General features: G+C 42.7%; 1 protein-coding gene across 7 annotated transcripts in view; it reads right to left on the bottom strand.

The window, feature by feature from the left end:
• Positions 1-24665, bottom strand: part of DAAM2 (dishevelled associated activator of morphogenesis 2) — a 239767-nt gene that overhangs the window by 179778 nt on the left and 35324 nt on the right. The window contains exons 1-2 of one of the 7 annotated variants that reach the window (XM_081940827.1): positions 13685-14102; positions 9758-9856 (exon numbers count right to left, since the gene is read on the bottom strand). The exons of 1 other annotated variant lie outside the window; for it this stretch is intronic. The gene's annotated coding sequence lies outside the window, so the exon portion shown is untranslated. Of the gene's footprint in view, positions 1-9757; positions 9857-13684; positions 14103-15506; positions 15526-16254; positions 16275-23783; positions 23921-24665 lie in introns of those variants that run through there. 5 more of the 7 variants (XM_081940828.1, XM_081940829.1, XM_081940831.1 and 2 more) reach the window with 5 other exon arrangements.

Genomic DNA, 24665 nt, shown 5'->3' with positions numbered 1-24665 from the left:
CCATCATTCATATTTTTGTTAAAGAAAGATTTCCTCATTGGGAAAAATATTGTCATTGTTTTTTAAACATATGCTGTATGCCTCCACGTGCAACACAGCACATTGACAATTTCGCACAACAGGAGCACGATGAGCTGTGAACATGAGGGGTGGGATAACAAATCCATATCAATCAAACCTATAACTCTGGCACATGAAAACCAAACTACTTAGCTTTAAAAAGGAGATAGTAGATAAAGAGATACAGGTATTCCTCAATTTATGACCATAATTGAGCCCAAATTTTATGTTGTTAAGTGAGACATTTATTGAGTTTTGCCCTATTTCACAATCTTTCTTGCCGCAGTTGTTAAGTGAATCATTGCAGTTGTTAAGTAAATCTGACTTCCCCGTTGACTTTGCTTGTGAGAAGGTCACAAATGACTTTGGGACAAAGTAACAGTCATAAATATGAACCAGTTGCCACAAGCATCTGAATTTTGATCACATGATCATGGGGATGCTGCAAAGGTCATAACTGTGAAAAAGGTCATATATCACATTTTTGGTGCCACTGTAACTTTGAATTGTCACTACATGAACTGTTGTAAGTTGAGGACTACCTGTATTATCTGATGAATCTCAGGTGGGGATAGGCACAAACAAAAACATAATCTTGCGTATGGCAGGTGAGAAAAATACATTGAATATCTCCCATATTATTTCAATTCCTTGCCAGTTCATAGAGCTGAGTTGAATGCAGAAGTGAGACAGATGTTCTCTGTTGAGAGACCACTATGCACAGTTAAGAAAGATGGTGGAGAAATCAGAAATCTACAAATATGGAAGGAATAGGTCAGATCACAGAGTTAGGCTTTGGGACAGGACAGCAAAGTGTGGCATAGATATAAATCCACAAGACTTGCGATAGATAGTTCTTGTTTAGCGACTATAATCAGGACCAGCAAATAGCCATTAAGCAGTTATCAAGTGAAACCACAACTGCGTTTATGATTTTACTTCAGGTTTCCTTGGCTTTACAGACCTGCGAAGGTTGCAAATGTGAGAAGTGGCTATAAAGTTACTTTTCATCCTTGCTGTAACTGCAATATAGCAATAGCATTTACATTTATATACTACTTCACAGTGCTTCACAGCCTTTACTAAGCGGTTTACAGAGTCAGCCTATTGCTCCAACAATCTGGGTCCTCATTTTACCGACCTCAGAAGGATGAAAGGCCAAGTCAACCTTGAGCCGGTGAGACTCAAACCGCCAGCAGCCGGCAGTCAGCAGAAGTAGCCTGCAGCACTGCATTCTAACCACTGTGCCACCACTGCTCTTGGTGTCTGGTCACTAAATAAGGCAGCTGCTAAAAGTGGGCCACCTGTAATATAGTTTTTAGTTTTAACAGCAACTGCAGAAGAGGGGCAAGGCATTCTGTGCCTCACCAACACCAAGTAAATGATTTTAAGGCTCAGCAGGTTGTGTGAACCTAGCCTGAGGCTTCTTCATGAACCTTTGCCAAGTAAAGCATAGTTTTCCTTCTTTCCTGCTGGCTACATGGTGAGCAGTAAAATGCAAGGCTGCAATTAGAGGAAGTCATGGTGATTATGTAAGGGGTCTGCAAGAAAGGAAAAAGAGATGAAGAAAAAAAAGTTGAGGCAGCAACATTCAATGAACAGAGGTTTCTTTTTTGAGCAGCAGGGTGGGAACGTTAGTTCTGTTAACAATTCTCCATCATTTAAAAACAAGGTATCTACCCCTACCCAGGGGTGGGCTTCAAGAATTTTGGCAAGGGGTTCTCTGCCTGGTTGCTGGGAGGGGGGGGCATGGTGGGCGTGGCCTTGTCGGCCTCCTGCACCACAGTGGGATGGAGGGTTTTGCCTTCCCCGGACTCTGGAAGCTTTCCTTGAGCCTCCGGGAGGGTGAAAACAGCCTCCCAAGGCTCCGGTGGAACTCTGGAGGCCGGAAATGGGCCTGTTTCTGGTCTTCCCAAACTTCCAGTAGCCTCTTCCTGAGCCTCTGTACGCACCCTGCACTTACCTGCATCCAAAAGAGGGTGTGTGGGGGCTCCTGGGAGGGGAGGAGTGGCAGGGTCAGCCAGGAGTGGGATTTGGGGGTTCTCCGAACTGCACAGAATCTTAGCTAGAGCTTCTCCTGAACCCCTGCAAACCCCCTGCAGCCCACCCCTGCCTACATATATAAGCAGAATAAAAAGATAGAAGCCTCCCATTTGGGTTCAGAAGGATTTATGAAGTTCTGACAATTTCTCCAAAGGTTTTAAAGAACCAGAGAACAATTCACTGTTTGCAGAGGCTAGAAGTGTAATACTAGGGAATCAAGTCTGTAAGCACTCACATCAAATATATTTGCTCACACATCCACATAATCAGAATCAGTTGTGAGCGATTACTTTTGGCAATATAGTGTATCTGTACTCATACCTAGTCCCTTTAGCTCTATTTAAGCCAGACAAATATTTCTAGCTACAACAATATTTAGCCAACCACTGCCTTATATAATAGTTAGCATGAGATGAGAACACATGTTCCATCTCATAACTTCATTTAAAGTATTGTCTCTTATATTGGATTTTTATACCACTGTATTTTGTCTATTTTGTCCAGCAACACAGCTTATTAAAACTCTCTTGCTTTTTAAACAGGGAAGATACATGAAGAGTTTCCACTGATGGTGATATACACTAGAATACACAGTGGGCCATAAAAGATGAATAAAATCTCAAATACATTGGTAAAAGCATGTCCTTAAAAGAGCTGTTATTATGCACAAAATATCAAAAATAAATTGCATTTACTAATTAATTGGGGAACGAGCACATTAATGTTAATGGAAGGGAGCGGGCATTAGGGCAGTGGTTCTCAACCTGGGGGGTCGAACGACCCTTTCACAGGGGTCGCCTGAAACCATAGGAAAAGACATATTTTCAATGGTCTTAGGAACCAAGACACCTGCGTGCCAGTGTTTGGAGCCAGGGGAGCGGCGGGCACTGCGTTGCGAAAGCGTGGGGCTACCTGACAGGAGCGGCAGCGCAAGGACAACTGGCACCCAGCCAATTGTGACACGAGAGGCACCAGTGGGCGGATCAGACAGCAGTGCTTGATGAGGGGAGGGGAGGGGGAGAATGGAGTGCCGGAGCGCCGGCAAGGCAGCACCTTGAGAGGTGGCATGGCTGAGTTCGGTCTCCCAGCAGCAAGGGGATGGGAGGGGACGCCAGGAAGAAGGAGCCAAGAACCGAGGCGGGAAGGATGGTGACGATGTCCCCTCCGCCTCCTCGGAGACTCGGAAGTTCACGCAGGCGCTCTGCAGCAGCTGGTTCTAGACGTTTGGGTTTTCCCTTTTCTGTAAAAACTTCTGTCCATTCACAAGGAGACCCGCCTTCATTTGCTTCCCACGGTATCTAAGAATGAATGAGTAGTTGGAAAACTTGGGAGCGAGAGGATTCCAGGAGTTTGGGGGCAGAGGGGAAAAAAGGTAGCTGTCACAAAACATCTTCAGCAGCCGCTTTGAAAAACAAATAAAGCACTACATCTTTTTAGTTTTAAGTTTTAAGATTGCATGCTTAGAATAAAATGGAATGGAATAGGAAAATGGAATGGAATGGAATAGAATGGAATAGGAATAGAATAGAATGGAATAGAATGGAATGGAATAGAATGAAATAGGAATAGAATGAATTAGAAATGTTTATTGGTGAAGTGTGATAAGACACACAAAGAATTTGTCTCCAGTGCACCAAATCACAGTGTACATATAAACAGCAAGTAATAGGCCATAGGTCATAATAATAGTTACAATCATTAGTTACAAACAACAATTGATAAATCATAAAGAACCAGTAGGACAAGCTGAAAAATAGAAGGGGATATCCAACCTAGTACTGTATTTCTCTTTGACCCATTGTTTTTACTGTCTTTCTTCTCTGTTTTATTTTTATTATGTTAGCAACTGAAATGTTTCATGGACTTTTTGTAACAAGGTTAGAGATTATATTATAATATATTATATATATTATTTTCATTAGCAAGCCATTTCATAATATATAATTACATATTCTGTTTGTGATTAATCACTATGCTTTAATTATGTTCAATTTGTAATAATGAAAATACATCCTGCATATCAGATGTTTACATTATGATTCATAACGTAGCAAAATTACAAAATTACAGAAGTAGCAACGAAAATAATGTTATGGTTGGGAGTCACCACAACATGAGGAACTGTATTAAAGGGTTGCGGCATTGGGAAGGTTGAGAACCACTGCATTAGGGGATCAGAATGACACAGGGAATGTTAGTTTCTTCAGCCTTTCAATTAAAGCTTCTGGGATTTTCAGATCCTTGGTAATTATAGATCTGAAACTGTAAGGCATGAGTTATTTCAAACAAATTAAAAATAAGATGTCAGCTTTACAATTAAGAAGAGAATCCCTGCTTCCAGTTTTCATTCACATTTTCTTTATACTGAGAATTGTATTCTCAGTTTACAATAAGCATTTGGCACAGCCAATCAAGTCCCAGCTCACGTTACTGGTATTACAGTATCAGGTTACTATAAAAATGTTCTGCTTCTCTAGCAGCCGATAAAATTGATCCTTTTAAATGTTTCCATCAAAAGCTCCCTCACAGGCTTAGAGTTTCCAGTTCACGCTGTCTGGGCACTTTCTAAGCTTTAGTCAGAAATACCTTTAATAAAACTGGAATAGAAACCATTTATTTTCCCCTTTTCCGCTCAGCTGTACTTGCAAGGCTCGGGGCCCCCGGAGTTTCTTTAAGGAAGGGCAGTAGGGCAAGAGCTGAAATATACTGCAGCATAAAGTGCTTCTACCAGGGTTTCCAAAGTTTATTTTTTTAATTAACTGAAAATGATAACACAAGAACAGTACCATTTGGAGAGTGTTCCAGTTTCATCAATTGCTGGAAAACGTTCGCTCCAAAAATCTGAAGTTTCAGTACTTTCCGCAGATTTCAAAATAAACACAGCCATGTGATCAGGCTGTCAAATAGCCAGATCTAGGTAAAGTTACCAGCCACAGAGCTGTGCACATTGGCACACCCACTAAATTTTGCTACATGGCGTCCACGCTATGCGTTTGAAAAGCCACAAAATGCCAGGTTCAAACCATGCGTGTTACACCAGTGAGATATTCATCAAACTAAAAGCAATTTCTTCCAGTTTGTCCTTAGTCCACCTTCTTCTACATGGATACTGCATCAAGCACATAAAATCCACATGCAAGATCATTTAAAAATTGGACAAACTTTCAACCACCTACACATTTCAGAACTGCCAAATACCATCAATGGGGGACTCCAGAGGAAAAGGTCAAAAAAATGGGACAATCCTGGCGCAAAAGCCCACTTTTTTTTTAGGCCTCCTTTAAAGTAACAATTAACATTGTGCTACAGCCAATTAAATAACTGCACAAAAGAAACAATTGCACTAGCAAACGTAAGTTTGAGCTTTAGAAAAATAATAATTCCTCCTTCCTTTCCATTAAAGAGCCAAGGCAGTACAGCTGGTTTTGTTTGGTTTTGTTGTTTGTGCTTTCTATTGAGTTTTGACTCCTGAAGACTATCTAGACAGGTCCTGAAGACTATCTAGATAAGTCCTGAAGACTACTTGGACAAGCCCTGCAATTTTCTTTGCAAGATTTCAGAAGTGCTTTCCATTACCTCATTCCTAGGGATAAGAGAAAGTGACTGGCCCAAGGTCACCCAGTTGGCTTTGTGTCTCAGGTGGGACTAGAGCTCACAATCTCCCAGTTTCTAGCCTGGTGCCTTAATTACCAAACTGGCTCTTGTTAGAGCTGTTAGAGCTTCTTAATTGAATTTCACAAAATAGCACAGCACAATATAAACTTTATTAAGATTTTAGATCAGCCTTTATATACAAATACCTAAAACATATTTAAATTTCCCCACAATGCATTAAATAATAATAATAAAGAGAAAGCTATGCTGTGGGTTAAACTTATAAAGTTTATGGGAGAAGTACAACTGGGTACTGCCTCCTTCTATCAGCCAGATAGGACTTGGCTACCCACCCTGTGAGTAAAGGCATTCTTATGGTCTGCCAGCACAAAGGAGCTAAATGAATCACAATCTCTTCCCATATATAAAGGGCCTACATATCACAAAGGTCTCTGTAAATTTTACAACACAAGAGGACAATGTCAGACATCTTCTATGGCCTGGGGAGTCACCTGGGCAGATATGTTCATGGAAAGGAATCTTTTGATGTTTACCATCCCTGATACCTGAGAACAGAGCATCAAACCTAGTTACCGTAGTTAATGTTAATGATTGGCAGTAATCCAAGATTTGTATTGCCTATCATCCCATGTCAACAATCCTCTTCTTCAATATCTGCTTTGCTTTATTATGTCCCATTTTTCTATATTGTTTCACCTTATAAGATAAGCCATAGCAGGGACGTGCGGTCAGGGGAGGCAGGGGAGGCAGAGCCTCACCTCTCATCATGAAATAATAATATATAATAATAATATATATTTCCTCCCATCCCTTTTACACAGCTCCCGCTAAGCTCCAGTAAGGAGAAGAGCCTTTGGGGAGTGAAGAGGAAGAGGAGGGAGGAGGAGGAGGAGGAGGTGTGCGCGCGGGGCGGTGCCAGCTGGGCAACTGGCAGAGACAGGAGGGTTCTCGGAAGCGCCAATAACCTTCCTGCCTCCGCTGTACTTTGCGCACTCCTTGTGACTGCAATAGACGTTCAGAAGTGGCAGGGGCTGTTGGGCTGGAAGCCCAAACCCCATTAGCCACAAAAGCCGCTTCTGGATGTATATTGCAGTCGCGAGGAGTGCACGAAGTCCAGCAGAGGCAGGAAGGTTCTCGTCATTCCCCAGTCGCTTTCGTGGCTTCGTCATCCGGGAGCGCCGACAACATTTCTGCCTCCGCAGCTCCCGGGCACGGACAGACAGAGGTAGCCAGAGTGGCGCCGAGGCAGTCCGGCGGGCGAGCGACCGAGGATCAGGCTGCCTGATCCTCCATCGCTCGCTCACTCTTTTGTCCGCCCGGACCGCCACGGCGTCACTCTGGCTACATCCGTCCGGCCGCGCCCAGCAGCTGCGGTGACATCATCAAGACGAAGTGGCTTGGAGGCGAAGTGCTTTTCAGTGCTTTTCTGTGCGTCTGGCGTTTAGGTAGATAGCTGGATGTCCTAAACGCCAGACGCTCAGAAAAGCACTGAAAAGCAGCTGCTGTTGGGGACTGCGGAGCGCGAGCCGGCAGAGCACGCTCAGGAAGGCGGGGAATGGGATCATGTGTGCTGGAGGCTGAGGCAGCCTCAGCCTCCAGCACACGTGGTCCCATTCCCCGCCTTCCTGATGACATCACCAGCCTCACCAGCCATAAACCTCACCGCACGTCACTGAGCCATAGGCAGCCAGATTTTCTCTAGCACATTTCTTCCAGATTGAAAGTTGTTTACAGGGATATCAGCCCACTGGGGCCCCAAATGGTTCATCAGAACTAAAAGAGGAGTTAGGAAAATTGGCTTCTGTTACATCCTTCTTTTGGCACAAACAGCCCCTGGAATTCAGTTTGTTAGGAAACCACACACACACACACACTTGGGGAACTACTCAAAATGTAAAATTTTCCCTCATGCTCAGAGTTCAACTGATGATCACATTCAGAACACAGAAAAAAAAACTCCCCTTCCCTTATTTAACCAGCCTAGTAATCCTTACTATTGATCCAATTCAGACATGATGATGCTAAACCATGGTTTGTTCAATTAGGGCTTATAGAACTGATCACAATTGCTTGGGTTTGCATACTAGAGTCATACAAAACCAGAGTTCACACAACATAATAAATCAAAATCAATCACATACTGTGGATAAGGATGATCTATTAAAATATTCCTTGAAGTATGCAAACATTGCTGCAAAAACAGCTTCCTCTCCTCTAGTCCATTTTATAATGATCTGAATTCTACTATAATAACTTTCCATTCTGCATATTCATAAAGCCTTTGTCTTCTCATTACACCAATTTCCTCAGTAACCATCAACCACACATTCTTTCTCTAAAACAGCAGCAAAAAGGCTTTCTTGTTCTGGTGCCGTACAGATCCCTAATATTATGCACATTTCTAAAATCAACTGCTCGGAAGACAGAATACCAGCATGAACAAGTAGGTCAAACTGGAATTTAAAATGTTTTCCTTACTTGGGCCTATGCAGCATCAAAGCCTTCCTTTTTAGAAATGAACTCATTATATTATGGTCTGGACAGATCATAATTAGAGTTTCATGGAGTTTCAGATAAGGGTTCCCTACCACCAGCCTATCCACATAATTATAAGGAGAAATTTAGAAGCCCTTGTTTCTATTACTGATTCAACTCTTTGCCGCTGGATTTAATACTAAACTGCATTTAATAAAAAGTGGAAGTTTATTTAAGTTCCACTTAACAATCATATTGGACAAGGGAGAATGGTATGTGTGTACAGTACACACATCTGAAGCTCACTGCAACTCTTCCTTCTTGCACTATACCCGTGATGGCGAACCTAGGGCATGTGTGCCACAGGTGCAGTGGTGGGTTCGCGCCAGTTCTGACCTCTTCTATAGAAGAGGTTCCACAAATCTACAGTGTCGTTTAGAAACGGCTCCATCTCCCTCTCCCCGCACATCATCAAGATGAAGAGTGAGAGGAGGAATTCTGGGAGTTGAAGTCCACAAGTCTTAAAGCTATCAAGTTTGAACACCCCTGGGTTTTTTTTCCTAAAGGGTTAGGGGTGCAAGGGTCTTGTAACTTGACAGCTTTAAAACTTGCGTGCGTCAAATGTCAGAGTTTCTGAGCCAACATTTTGGTTGCTAAGCAAGAGCGTTGTTAATTGAGTTTCACCACATTTTACAAGTTGGCCATGCCCACCCAGTCACGTGACTGCCAAGCCACTCCCACCCAGTCACATGGCTGGCAAGCCACTCCTGCAAAGCAGGCCACACCTATAGAAGAGGTTCTAAAAAAATTTGAAACCCATCACTACACAGGTGGCACATGGAGCCATCTCTGTGGGCACATGAGCCGTTGCCTTAGGTCAAGTCTACCGCGCATGTGCGCATATGCCAGCCAGCTGGTTTTCTGCTGGCTATGCCCACGCCACCCCTCCCCTCCCAGGAGTCTCCATAGGGCCTGTTTTGGATGCCAGGTAAGTACAGGGCTTATGCAGAGGCTCTGGAAAGGAGAAAAATGGACCTCCCGGAAGTCCGGAAACAGGCCTCTGGAGGGCCGGGGAGGCTGTTTTCACCCTCCCAGAGGCTCCAGGAAAGCCTCCGGAGCCTGGGGACGGTGAAAAACAGGCCTTCTGGAAGTCCGGAAGCAGGCTGTTTCCGATCTTCAGAGGCTTAAGGGAGCCCTGCTAGGTCCGAAATGAAGCCTGGTGGCTTCACACACGCATGCACGGGGGCCAAGGCAGTGCGGGGCAGGTTGTGCGTGCATGTGTGGGAGCGGGGCACACGGGGGGGGCATTGCATTATGGGTGTGGGCATGAGAGTGTGCGCGTGCTTTTGGTACCTGAGGGAAAAAAGGTTAGCCATCACTGCACTATGCCCTATAATTTAGTGATACTTGCATGGTAGTCCAATGGATGAATTCACACTACACTTTATGCTGATGGATGTGTCAAAAGGAATACAACCTGTTGATGAATTAACAGCAACCAGACAAAGGCAATGATTTCTGCATGGCTTGGTGTGTTAAGAGCAGTAGATCTTAGAAAACTTACTCTGGAAGTGGCCTTAAAAATCTCAAGATGCCTTTGCATTGATTGGTTCAGAATTCTCCAAGTGATTAATGTCCAACACAATGCATTCATTTGGAGAGTCTGGAATATTTTGAGGAGGAAGATGCTCATTGGATTGCAGCAATAGAGTCCCCCTGACCCCCATCCTTCACCACTTATTACCAAGACTATTTATCAACTATGATAAGAAAAAGCAATAGGCCATGTATCTTTATACTTCTGTCAGTATAGCATAATAAACTATGGCATATATAACTGGCCCATGTTGTATAAGAAATTCTAATAAGATTGCTCTTATTAAGACAAAAATTCTTAACTTTCAAATATGCTGTGTCACTTTACAGACACTGCATCTTTAAATGGCATGTTCTATATGTTCCAGAGAGTCAATTTATTTTAATTGCAATACTTTGCATAAGGCATCTTCCTCAATCTGTGCTACCCAGATGTTCAAGAATCCTAATTTCCAGAATGTTAGAGAAAACTTGTCAACCCTTCCAAGAGAAGAATGATATCAGACTTAAAACAAAAAAGTATTTGTCTTCTTTGTCAACATTCTCTATTGCCAGTCTTCAGCCATCAACCCAAATATTTGGCTGCACAAAGATCTTACTTTTCATCAAGGTGGTCTTAGCTTAAACAAGGTACCACTTCACATTTTATTTCCTTTATCCCCCCAGACCTGAATTGGCCATATTCCAGAATACCCCTTTAAGAATCTCTCAACTCTGTTCCATCACTGAAAATGGAATTAGGGGATGGGGTTGGGGGAAAGGAAAAAAATCCCAGTGTGTGCAACTACAAAAGGCCCAAATTCAGGGCTGCACGAGCTGCAATCTAGAGGCACAAAGGGACATATTTCATTGCCCTGCTTCCCAATGCAATCCTCAAACATCCCCCAGAAAGTTCCTCCAGTGGGTCTCTCCAAGCTTTATGAATAGAATCTAAGTGTGCACTAAGGAGCTCAGAGGAAGAGGGGAGGAAAGCCAGTTCTCCTATGAAAGAGGATTCTATCAGCAGAAACAGAATGCTGGATTTCACCCTGTCCTAAGAAGTGTTAAGTAGGTCTGAAAATATACACATTACCTGCCAGCTGTGTGTAAAGATAACCTTCTGGTACGATGTGCTGCATCACTAAGCAACACCCATAATAGCAAACTTTAAAAATCTTCAATGAATTGTAAATGCCAAAGACCTGAATGAGCAAATCTCATGATGTGTTTTCAGTAGCTTTTCCAAGATTCATTTTTTTGTACTGAGAAGAGTAAGTCAGTGAGTGATCTCTCAACCTCAGAATGTTACGGTTACAGAACTTTAGAAACATTACTCTGCATATTCAACTAATTCCAGTCCTGGATTTGCCCTAGAAATCTCAAATTCTGAATTTCTACAGACACAATCAAACTCTGATATTAAATCATTTGCGGTGTGAACTGCACTTTTCTACTAGCACTAAACGTAACTATATTTGCAGGAAAGCATGGTCTTTCACCTGGAATGAAGAGAAAACAGGGATAGTAAAAGATTGTTACCAATTTCAGCATCAGAAAAAAAAGCAAAAAGCCTCAACTTTTATATTCTGTTCTTGGCCATATCTCACACCCAGCTCTGGTGAAGAAAACCACAGCTCAGCAGGAAAGGATCTTCTTTGTATTTACAAATCCACAAATGCAACTGCCCTCTTAGGAAGCCTTATTAACCCCACTCAAAAACTGTACCATAGAGATTCAAGACTTAATTCTAAACAAAGAGACCAGATGAAGTTCAACGGGTCATTTCTTCAGAGCCACAAATTTGCTCTTGATATGCCATGCTATTTCTTTTCATGGTGAGAAACCAGTGCTTCATCCTTTTTTTAAAAAAAATCCTTTAGAAGAGCTGGCAAATCATAGTCAGGCCAATTAAAAGTCCTGGGAATGAAGAGGAGCAAATTCATTCGCCAAATGTCACTCTCAAGTTACCCAACTTGCACCATCTACATATAGGAAACTCTGTTGTTACCAAGTCAGCCTCTTGGTCAGTATGGAGACTGAGTGGCATCAGTACTCTTTGGTTTCAGGCAGGACCTTTTTCCAGAAGTCCTGAATACCAGCCAGTCATCTTTCTTCAAGCAAAGCAAGATTTTTTGACCCATTCCCAGTAGGGAAGGATAATAGATTTAATGATCAGATAATTCAATTTGGGTTTTTTTAAGGTACAAAAAAATGCAGAAAAGAAATAGTAATTCAACAGGTACAATAAGAGACATAACAGGTTAGAGCTACATTAAGTAGCCACAGAATGGAAAATCAACTATAGACAGTAGAAGCAGAAAATCAGAGGGAAGGAAGGAAAATCAGTATCCCAACAAGACAACATGAAGGTTGGCATTTCTGAAGAGGATCACTCAACTCTGCAATATAATTATGGACATTTATATGATGATACTAATAAAGGAGAATATTTATAGCTCAGGATTGAAATGAGGAGTCCTTCAGTTGCTCTCTGAGCTTGCTTGGGTTTTTTTGCACAGGTTTCATTACCCTTAATTAGGTATCATCATCATCATCATCAGGCACTGATGAAGAAAACAAGCAAGCTCAGAGACCACCAAGGACCCCTCATTTGCATGATGAAGAATTTGACAAGATACTGCCATTCACTGAAGTCTTCAAGCAACCGATAATAATATCCCCAAGCACCCCAACAAAAATGGGAGAAGAAATATCACTGCTGGCCTTGTGCATCCTGTTACTTCATCTTCAATCCAAGGAACAGCTGTGTAAATGTTGCTCACTCTTCAAGTTCAATTTCAGTTGCTTTCACTAAAAGATTAACTCTGCATTCTCCTTTGGGGACAGTCCTTTTACTGAACAAACCTGCCATCCCAGCCTAGTGTGGAGCATTCCCCAAACTTGATATGTTTCGCAACTAAGCACACCTTTTTAAAGTTTGAGGAGAATTTCAAATTAATGTATTTTAACAACGTGCAAAGACAGATTCTCATCTATGGGATGATAATTAGATACGATCTTTCAATAATATTGTGAAACAATTCTTGAACAGAAAAAAAAAGAGTTTCTTCAAATTCGGCAGAGCAATAGCGTTTCTTCATAGGTTTTATCAGCTTAGCCCGGTCACCCTTCTCTATTACCAATTCAACGCAACTGAATTATTCAACTCGTCAAAGTCCTTACCCGGTTGCCCGTTTTTTTTTTTTTTTTTTACACCCAATCATCCCCCAGCGTCGCAGCGACGCCCCCTGCCGTACCTCGTAGGAACTGCAAAAGTTGTCCCAGCTGAGTTCGGATCAGCCGATTCCAATAACTGGCGACGAAACGGATTTAGAAACCTCAACTTCGGGTATTAACGCGCCCCTTTTACTTCAGGAGGTTTCCATTCTCTTTCCCGCGCCACCCCCCGCCACCCAATTACAGCCCGAAGCGCAACGCAACATTTAAAAGGCAGGCAAACAATCGGTCGAGGGAAAAGTTATTTTTAGCCTGCAATCCTGCGAACGCTGACGGTACCTGAGAATAAACCTCCCCAGGCGCTGCACGATTGTCTTTTGAGTCCTTGTGCCCGGAATTACGTTCCCCAATCTAAGCAATCGCCGGGCTTCGCCCTTGAATTGTCTGCCTGGAGCGAATCGCACCCAACCGTTCGCCCTTCCCAAGCGAGAGCTGGTCGCTTGTTTTCCGCACCGGCCCTTCGCTCTCGGCTCGCTCGGGTATATTTTTCGTTTCTCACCCCCGCTTCAAAGAGTTAACGCGGCAAGGGGGATTTTTTCCAAGGAGTCCGCCACCTCAAGCGCCTCCTATGCCGGTCAGCTGTCCCGCATAGGAGACGCCGAAATGAACTTGCGAATAATTTTGAACATTTTTTTTTAAAAAAAAGGCCCAGCAAAGACATTCGTTCACCTTAACTTACCAAGCTCTCCCATGCAGGATGCCGGGATGGGGAGGGGGGACGGTCGGCTGGTGGAAGGTTTTATTTCTCTCTCTTCTGGCTGCCTGGCTTCTCTCCGTCGTCCACCTAAGGACTACCGACCTGCCATCCCCTGTCAGCGGTTCCACGCCCTCCACAAACCTCCCCCGCCAGATTTCGCACCGGCGGGCAAACTCTCTTTAAGTCGTGGGTTTGCGCGGGGGGGGGGGCCAAAAGGCGGCGTGGACGCGCCCTTCGAAGACCGAAGCCGGGACTGTTTTCCGCTGCCAGCCAGCGGCCGGTTTACAATGCACCGCAAGCGGAGCTAGGCGGCGGGGCTCGCCTTCGCCGCTACTGTGCTACTCTCTCTCTCTCTTAAAGGGACCGGCCCCAGTTCCAGCCGGAGGAAAGGCAAGCGCTTTTGTCGCTGCGGTGAAGCTGCCGAATTTGGGCGATTTTTTTTTTTTTAATTAAAGGAGCCTCGACGCTCTTGAATGAAAACGGCGCTGGGTGGACGCCAAGTTGCGCTCTCACAACCCACCCACCCCGTCACACGAGGAGCCCAGCCTTTGCTTTTGCTGCTGGTTTGGGTTACTCCCCGCTTAAGCCTCCACCTCCACCTCCCCCCAACTAGTCAAATGCTGCATCCTGCAGCGGTGACATTTATGGTCTTCCTTGGCGATTCAGATCCTTGCCTCTGTTTGCTCCCAGGCTACCTGTCAAGAGAGATGCCGGCTGCGGAAGATTTGCAGCTTTGGCAGATCTTGATGTTATCTGTGAAAGGTGTGGGAATCGGGGAGGAAACCCCAAACGGTACTTTTTAACGTTCGTGGCGCTAAGACGATTAAGTCACTCGTGGGCTGGGGAACAGATGGAGGTAATGGCATGAGGACCAGAGCATTTATAGGTACTGTGGTTAAAGGGCAAGTAGGGAAAGGGCCAGTGGTGGGATTCAATTTTTGTTTTTACTATCAGTTCTGTGGGTGTGGCTTTGTGGACGTGAGGTGTCTTTGTGGGTGTGTGCTTTGTGGGTGTGGCAGGGGAGGATACTGCAAAATCCCTATTCCCTCCCCACCGCACTAACCTGCTTTTCAGCTCAGTTCTCTTGTTCAGGGCAACAAATAAGCTGGGAGGCTAGGAGGCAGGGGGGGGGGGGGACCTATTTGTAGGTTCTCTACTTAACATTTCCGCTACCGGTTCTCCAGAACCTGTCAGAACTGGCTGAATACCACCTCTGGAAAGGGCCCCTTTGCTTGTGGGCCCATGAGATTTAAGATCATTCCTCTTAACAGCTCTGAAAATCCCATCTGATAGATCAGAGTTCCCCAATCTTTCCAGGTTGGAGGCCTGGAAGGGGTGGAGGGGGGAAAGGGGGGATGGTTTTGTGGGAGTGGCAGGAAAGCACCCATTACTCACAGGAGTGGGGCTGCAAATCCCCATGACGCTTGTGCAAGTGAGGCCTGGTTGCAAATAGTCTGGGGCCACCTGTACTAGATGCTAAGTTTGCACAAGACAAGTAAAGGGAGACTGCCATAGAGCCATTAGTAAACAGCCCAACCAAAGAACCCCTAAAACCGCCTCCACCCACACAGACAGGCAAGACACCAGAATATAAACTGGCAGCAAAAAGCCCTCCTTGCTAGCACTGATGATGTTACCTAGTTAGGGTAATGGAATGTCTGCAAGAAAACAAGCAAGCTCAGAGAGTACCAAGGACCCCTTATTTCAACCTTGAGCTACAAATACTCTCCTTTACAAATACAGGGAGACTATATGTATGTGGAGCAGCTTTTCCTAGCTACCAATGCACTGTGTGGACAACTACCTGACTCCGTGGAGAGTCGTGCTCAGTTCTTCCAAAGAATCCAGAGATCTTATTGCTACAAGCTTGATGTGATGACCCAAATGTGGAAAGTCACAGCATTTTGATTTAAATAGGCCCTTTGAAAACAGGTCTGAGACTTTTATTTTGTAGTACCAATATGAAATGTTGCTGTCAAACCTGGTTCATGCATCATTAGTGTTTGGTTCAACCATGATATAGTTTACGAACTATACTTCTGTATTCAATCAACATGCTGAGACAAAACTGAGTAAACTACATTAATAACTCATACAATGTGTGAATCCAGAATAAATACTAGATTATGTAAGTAATGATGACTATGTTTACACACTAGGCTAAAAAGCTTGGTTCATAAAGCTTGGTTCATGAATTTCAGCTGCCATTTTATTCCCTATCACATGTAATTCTACAGCCAATTAATTGTGGCTTACCATTTTGTTCAGACCTAAAACAGTCACAGTTTGGGTATCTGGAAGCCAGAATATTTACCCAATGTTTCCAGAAATCCCAAAGTAAGTCATAGTCATTTTAATGCTCTTATCTTGTAAAAAAAAAATCTCCCTAAAAGAATGATGTATTTAAAACCAGTGCAGATTTTTAATACCATTCTTCTCTAAGAAGATACAGCAGATTATACAATTTAAAAGGGAGAGAAACAATAATAAAAATCAACAAAAAGACACATCCCATTCTCCTCCTAGCAAATAAAAATTAATAATCCCCAAACCTGTGGAAGTCAGTGGGAGGTTTCATACCAATCCTCTCTTTAGCTTATAACATGCTCTTTGGAATAATATAACTGGAACGGAGAGGTCTCACAGGCAGACACATGAATATCTTCCTCCTAGAGGTTGTGTAGGTTAGCACAAGGAATTTCTTCTCACTTTATGCAACCCCAACAGCTCTCTTTATATAATCTTAGAATAGAATAGAGCTAGGAGGGACCTAGTTCAGGCCCTTGCTCAAGCAGGTAATCTGGTGGAACAAAAGGAAGGAAGTTTCTGTCTCTCCAGTATGTTAGATTCTGCCAGTGTTTTGGAGGAAGGAGAGAGTAGGTTTTCCAGCTCAATAGCCAGAACTGGTTCTCTAACTGCAAACATACAAAGCAATCTGCAGACTGAGACCCATTCTTAAGACCAGTGGTTGAAAACCTCTGGCCTAGATGAATGACTAGCTAACCACGGGGAAGGTACATCTTGGTAAAAGAAATGGCAATGCTGCCAACTCTAATACACATGCATTTTTCTGTGCTAGTAGTCCCCTGCACCACCACAGTTATCCAGCATCATATATTTTTTACAATAGAATGATTTACAGTGATGCAGCAAGAACCCAAGGAAAACCTCAACTATGAAAGCTCTCCAATTAGACATATGTATATATTGACATCAGGACTTCATTAAAGAAATCTATGATTTTTCAAAGAAGTTTTGCTTGATCAATAGTCATACAAATTTGCACATGCATACAATATTTAGTGCAAATGCAGTTTCCTCTGTAGGATGTGTCTGTGTGCTCTAGTCTCTTATATAAGAAAAAAGTGGAATGAGTAAGATCTTTCTTACAAGAAGATTTATTATGCACCGACTTCCGGTTCCGGCGGCTGATGGCGACGGGCAAGTCTTGCTCGCCCCGCGCATCCCCGGTGGGCTTCCCACTCCTTGGGGGGCACAGGACACCCCGTAGAGGCGTCCTGCCAGAGGGGCAGCACTGCGGGGGATCCCTGGATCGGCGGCGGATGGCGGGGGGCCCCCCGCCTCATTCCAGGCACTGGGGAGCACGAAGGGGAGACGCTCCGGCGTCTTCGCTGTGAGGCTGATCGGAGAAAAAGAGAACAGAAGGATGCGGCTGCGGTGCGGTGAGGCGTGAAATCCCTCCATTCCTTTTAACAACTTTAACAACTTTAACAAGAAAGTCAGCTGTTTAAACTTTACTTTCGGCTTGAATCGGAGAGGTGCGGCTGGAGGGAGGGGGATTCCTCCCCCTCCCTTGGACAGGCGTCTGGAAACGATTAAGCTCTTAGCCCCAGGGGAAGGAGGAGGGGGAGAGCCAACCAATGATGTCACGCCCCTACTAAGTGAATTTTCGGATTTAAACCTTAAAACAATGATGATCTGGAAACTTTGGGAACTCTGAACTTTGAAAACTTTATTTGTTGCCTCTAAACCCGAAGCTGGCAGGGCAAGATGGCACACTTCCGTTGTCTTTATGAAATGTGAAATCTGACTCCACCTTTAAAACTCCAGGCTTCCAGTCTTTGTCTCCATGCTACTCAGACAAATCTCTTGTTGATTGCTGTCTTTTGAACTCCCTGGAGTGAAAAATTTTGCTCTACTGCCAGGGCCAGTGGAAAAAATTCTCTTCTGCCTGGACCTTCTGTCTCCTGGACTCTCCTGGCTGTCCTGCCTTTCTGACTGACCATTCTCTATACTGACTGAACTTTTTACTCTACAAATAATTTCACCTAAAAAACCACCTCCTGGAAAGCCTGGCTTTGCTGCCTCTGCCCCGACATCTGCAACCTCCAGTCCTAGTACACAATCAACGATAACAGCTTTGATGCAACCTAAATCTACGGAGATGGAGTTTCAACAAATGTTCCAACAAATTCTACAGGGGCAAGAGGAAATAAAAAAACAATTAAAAGAGATGAAAGAAGAAATCAAAGAGAACCAAGTTCAAATTAATAAAAACTCACAGAGACTGGATCTTTTGGAGGGTGGGACGGCTGAGATAAGGGAGGGGATGGAGGGGATGCAGAAGGGAAACAAAGAACTTGACACCCAGCAGATGAAAATAGAGTTTGAGAGAATGTCTTTTTATCTTAGATTTCAAAATGTGATGGAGGCAGATGATGAAAACATAAAGGACATCATGACAAACATTTTGGCTGAATACATCCAGAAAGAGAAACAACAGATGGGGTGGGAAATAGACCTGGTTTATAGAGTGAACTCAGCCTACGCTAGAACACACAACGTTCCCAGGGTGGTACACATTAAATTCCTTAGAAAAAGTACAAGAGATGAAATTCTGAGTGCACAAAGGGGGCAAGCCTTGACATACAAAGATAAGGAGATAACCATTCTGAAACAGATCCCCAAGAAAGTGAGGGGAAAAAAGAAAATGCTATTCGCAATTAGCGAATAAATTATACCAGAAGGGGGTGTGGTTTAGATGGTTGATGCCTGAAGGTATGCTAATATTCTGGGAGGAGACAAGAGTTAGAATTAATACACCCATAAAGGCACAGGCCTTTATGGAAAAAAACAAACTACTCCTAGAAAAACCTGATGATTCTTCATCAGATACACAGGACACGGGAGGGGCCGGAGCCCTGTCGGCGGGGGGAGATGGGGCAACACCGAGAAAGCTCAGATCACAAAAATGAGTAAGAAAATCCACCTGACATAAACTGATCGAAATTATTAACTGAATTTATATGCTGACTATATGTTACTACTTAATAATGAATTATGTGCAAATGTATACTATGAGTATGGAGGGGGGGCGCATCTACCGCACACTGCAGTTGCCAAAATTTGTAACTTTTCCCCTACCTTTTTCCTTTGTAAAATATCAAAAAAACCAATAAAACTTTGTTATAAAAAAAAAAGATTTATTATGCACCTTCCAGTGCAAATTTCATTGAAAAAATCTGTGTGATAAATTGGGACATTTTTTAATAGTTATTTTTGTATTGACCGTTCCTTCCTAAGGACCAATGAGGCAGTCCTTCCATGAGGAAAAAATGACTAGTAATTAAACCACATCAAATGAATTTTATAAAGATTTCTGCATGACCTAAATCATTGCAATTTAAACTTTTTTTTTCATAGCTAAATTCTTGCTGGCAAAGGATAGAACAAGCAGATCTCAAGACAATGGCCAATCTCTAATCTCCAATGGCCACCTTTGGGCCAAAAATACACCATGGAAACTTTTCAGAGTCAGCAAATAGTCAGCCAATAGAAATGTTTAGCGAAATAAATGTTTAGCCAAACACATAAAGCACAATGGTGGGGAAAGTAGGATAGGGCTGGCTTTGTGCATAATGTTTCTCTGATGGATTAACCTTCACCTGAGAGGGCTGGGTCATGTTCTCAGGGACCAATGAGAGCCCTGGAAGGAAGAGGCAGAGTTCTAAATTTGTCTCCTATTTTGCATCTATTTGCATCTAACCAGACACTCTAGTAATTGGAACAGAAGATAAACTCAGTCTAAGCTTATAGACCTTCATTTCCTATTTGTATTCCAGTTAGTATTCCCAACTCTGGCTGCAAATATTTCTACAGGAGTACTCCCTCAAAGTTTTAATATTCATCAAGAGAAATAAGAATTACAATCCAAATCTCTACACATACAGAATTGTCCACCCACCCTTCCAACAAAACTAGTGCTGACAAGGAGAGAACAGTGTTGTTACTTAGTCCCCTTCCAGATAACTAACTACAGATGCTTAAGAAAACTATAGCAAACTTGGTTTAAAATAATATTTGCAATTAGATTTAAGTGTTCCCAGAACTTCTGGATCTTCCCAGGGCTTGGAATGAAGTACTTATAGATGCATTTGAAGGACTAGACATGAGAAAAGTATCAGCATCCCATCAGCCCTTGTCATATGACCGATGATGAGAGATAATGGAAGTGACAGTTCATCAACATCTGAATGGCCATTCATTAGCCACCACTGAAAAGTATGTAAGGTTAATTAACAGAAATAAAGCTTTTTGTCATTATACTATGTATGTAAATATAACCCAGTCTCTAATTATGCATACTATGCCTAAAGTCCATAAATTCTGAGCTTCAAAAATGTTTCAATAATTCCTTTGCAAATCAAATTTTATGATTCAGAAAAAGAAGTATTCAGAAGTTGCTCTGAGATTGAAATGAATGTACAAATATCTCAGTGGAGAGTCATGTCTCTAATTATAAAAAGATGAGTTTTTTTAAAAAAAATGTAAGAGGAGAGCATTTTCTAAAAGTGAGATTATGCCATAAAAGGAAGTTGTTTTCTGCATTGTGCTCTGCCTCTGTATCAGCCTTAGCTAATCTAAATCATTTCTTAGATCAGTTGTCAAAACAAAGGAATCTGAGTATTGTTAAACTAAGGACAAAGGTACCGATTGTGTATAGAGTTTCTGTGCCAGGCTGCTTGTTCCCTCTGACAAAGAGGTTAAACAAGCGCATATAGATTGGGAATGGACAATAAGCAGTGCCCAGCTTTGTTGTTAGAAATTGTAAATATCTCTTACATCTGACCCAATAGAGTTACATCTTAATCTACGCTCAGAGATAAAACAGGAGAGACCTTGAGTTTGCTAAACTCAAAGAAACTGGATTTCAGAATTATACCCAACCCAAATTCATAGTAGCCATTTGGCTTCTGATCCTGTTTTACATTAATCCTAGGGTAACAGGGACTCTCCTAAGTCTCTTCTTAACATCCTTAACCTCCAAATAGCAAATCACAGCTCGCTCCCCCCAGTGTTTTTATATGGATAATGTGAAAGAGACCAATGAAAGTTATTGGGACACACAACTAAAAAAGGGCTGAACTGGCAGAGAAAGGTGTGTGTGTATATATATCTATATAAAATCATTAAAAATAATAACATTCAAGGAGGCTGGTGCCAGAGATTAAAATTCAATTAAGGCCCAAAACAACCAAGCCCTGTTTGGAAAATATTAGCCTTAAGAGTCTAATGAAAGACTAGGAAGGGTTTAAGGTTAGAATTTTCACACTACTACAGTGAAATAATGCTGATGTGTAGAGAGAGGAAAACATCAATTTCTACTTTGACATATTAATATACTGTAACTATTGCTTGGCATGGCAATTTTTACAGGATAAATTTCATCCCTCAAACTTGTTTGCTTAAAGTCTTAATTATTTCATAAAATATTTAAAATGTTTGTGGGCTTGACTCCATTATTTCTGAGGAAATTATCCCCAGTTAATTAGAAATTTCACCTAATGCCTAGGCCAGTGATGGCGAACCTATGGCACGCGTGCCACAGGTGGCATGCAGAGCCATTTGTCAGGGCATGCGAGGCGCTGTCCTGTCAGCTGGCCAGCACGCATATGTGCGCTGGCCAGCTGAGTTCATCCTTTTTTAAAGCCATTTTCCGCCCTTCCCAGGCTCCAGAGTCTTTATAGGAGCCTGGAGAGGGCGAAAAAAGCCTCCCACGCCCCCACGCCCCCGAAGGCCTTCCGGAGGCTTCATGAGCTTCACTGAAGCCTCCGGAGCGCAAAAAACGGTTCTACGGGCAAACCGGAAGTTCAGAAATGGACTTCCGGTTTGCTAAGAGAGTCATTTTGACTGCTCCGGAGGCTTCAGGGAAGTGTCCTGAAGATCACTCAAGCCTTCGGAGGGCTTCGGGGGGGCGGGGGATGCAGCACGCCCACACACTACCCCCTTGCGCTCCCCCCACTTATGGCACGCAAGCCAAAAAAGGTTCGCCATCGCTGGCCTAGACTTTAACACATATGAACATTTGTTTCCTTCACATTATAATTAGCAGTAAGGTCTCAGAGGACTTTTTACCTTATGTCAGAATAGCATTAAATTATGATTTGCCAAAGTCACCCAGGGAATTTTATGAATCTGAATCCCATTTAAACCCCAAAGTACTACCATAGTAGTGGGGAAAACCAGGGGTGAGATGCTACCGGTTCGGACCGGTTCATCCGAACCAGTAGTTAAAATGCTACTGGCTCTCCCGTACCAGTAGTAAAAAAAAATACTTTTCCGACAATCAGCTGTGATGCACGATTTATATTAGCTAGAAAGCAGGATTTCCTGCTTTCTAGCTAAACTAAATCACGTGGCACAACAGATTCCACCACCACCCCCTTGCTGTTTGCTTACCTTTGCAGGCTCACTTGGTAGCAGGCTCCGCCCACCCACCTGGACTTCATCACATCCATTTTTTACCCTCTGAGCATGCACAGAAGGTCCTGTGCATGTGAGGAGGTGATGCACGCATGCACAAGCACTTGTATTGCTACCAAACCGGTCGCAAAGGTAAATGGATTTTACCCCTAGGGAAAACTATGGTTAGTCTCACTAAATGAGAAATATTGCTAGAATATTTGATTAGGTTTCCCTTAAGTCTTGATCAAGAGATTTGATTGTTTGTTGCTCTCTACTTAAAACCAATAGGAATTTTATAAAAAAACAAATCACTGGATGTTCCATATTCCAAGTTCTTCTAGGACCATAGGACATTATTGAATAAAAATACCAACACAACAGAATGTTCCTATTATTGAAATCTGGACAGAGCAAGGGATTCCACTTCCAATTCTGGCTGAGGATAGCTTCCTCTTTCTCAATCAGTTTTCATTCATTTCCAACATATCTGTTTTCATTTAGCAAGTTATTCCCGAATCTCCTTATTTTAGGAGCTGGCAGTTGAAGTAAAAAGAAGATTGGAAAGAACCATCCAGGATAACAGCAGGGGAAATGTTAGCATGCTCGTATTTGCTCTTCAGCTTGCCTACTAGGAAAGCTGAAAACATCATATGAGGCAAAGGCTTCTGAACACCCATCCTTACCAAAATCAAGACTAGTAACATTATGGTGACCAGCAGATCATTTTTCAAAAGTTCTCTTTCCTGGCTGTAAAATTGTAAAATGAATACAGGAAGTAACTATCCATTTGTTGTCTTTTAATAACATCCTGATTCAGCTGCTTGAGGTGGCAGCTTCACTCTGCCTAATGATAGGGCCAGTGCTCTGTAGACACAGCAAAGTAGGAAACTTTTAAGAGAAACATTCCCTTTTAAACAGTCCAGTTGAGAACTGGAAAGAGATTTCTTTTTCTTGTTAGTCAAAACCTCCATAATATATACTGAGAAAGGGAGCGAGAGAGAAAGCACATCTGAGGCTACACATCTCACATTAGTTTGCAATTCATAGCTCATTTTGTTTTGGCTTTGAAATCATGTATGTCATAAAGATACCACTAGTTATCATCCCAAGATACAGAAAATGTCTGAATTAGTTTGTGGCAGTTAATTTCCTAAAGAATGCTTGGCTTGGCTTACAAGGATTCCTCTGTATTTAAAATTCTTGGACATATGACAAACATCCAAAGGAATAGATCGCTTTGCTTTCACAACAAGGAATGCTGAAGGCAGAACTACTGGTTACCCAATAATACTAGGCACGGAGTAATTTTGCTGAAAACAGAGAAGAAAGATGTGAAACCCATCTGATTACCTTTTCTCTCTTTCAACTAGCTTACCCAACAAATTTGTTTCCTGCTTTTCTCACCACCAGACTCCAAATCTGAAGGAAGCGGTAGCAGGTCTGTGCATACTTCAGTAATGATTCAGAAGCACTTTAGGTCTCATCCATGCATAGTATCTCTCAGCTATTCATTAAAACAGCCTGACTTCCTGGGGCCGGGGAGATGCTGTTGCTGCTGCTTTAAGGAATCAGCAATTAAAGTGAATTATGACTATATTTAAAGTAGCTGCAAGTTTTTCTCAGGGCTCATGTGGAATTGTGAAAAAGATGGGCTGCATTAATGGATGGCAGAGAAATTCTGTGTTTGTGGGAAATCCAAAGCAATGCGTCTGGCTCATTTTCAAAGTGTACATAGTTTAAAAGGGGGAAGGATGTTTTTACAAGGTGGGATGCTTTGCATAAAAAATTGTAAATCTTAACTTAACTTAACTTTATTGGATTTCTAGACCGCCCCTCTCTCAAAAGAGACTCGGGGCGGTGTACAGTCATATTAAAATGGTTAGACAGTAAATATACATGTTTTAAATATACAATAAATAAATTAAACATAGGACTGGAGGAGGTAGTAGAAATTCCCTGTACAATTTAGTTAAGTTAAATTAAAAATTTTAGAAAATTTAAAAAGTTAAAAACATTAACCTTAAAAGCAATCCCAAATAAAATATCCGCCAGGAGGAAGAGTAGAACTATAAGTGGGCCAGGCCGGCTAGTCGGAACAGGTGAGTCTTAAGTTTTTGTCAGAAGGAGCGGAAGTCGGTAGTAGTTCTAATATCGGGGGGGAGGTCATTCCAGAGGGTTGGGCCCATCACAGAGAAGGCTCTACTCCTAGGTGCCGCCCGTTGGCATTGCTTGGTGGACGGCACCCGGAGGAGTCCCT

The sequence above is a fragment of the Natrix helvetica genome (assembly GCF_964273705.1).
Source record: "Natrix helvetica genome assembly, chromosome: 2".
Lineage (NCBI taxonomy): Eukaryota > Metazoa > Chordata > Lepidosauria > Squamata > Natricidae > Natrix > Natrix helvetica.
The sequence above is the reverse complement of the archived record's forward strand: the minus strand, read 5'-3'. Positions and strand labels throughout refer to the sequence as shown.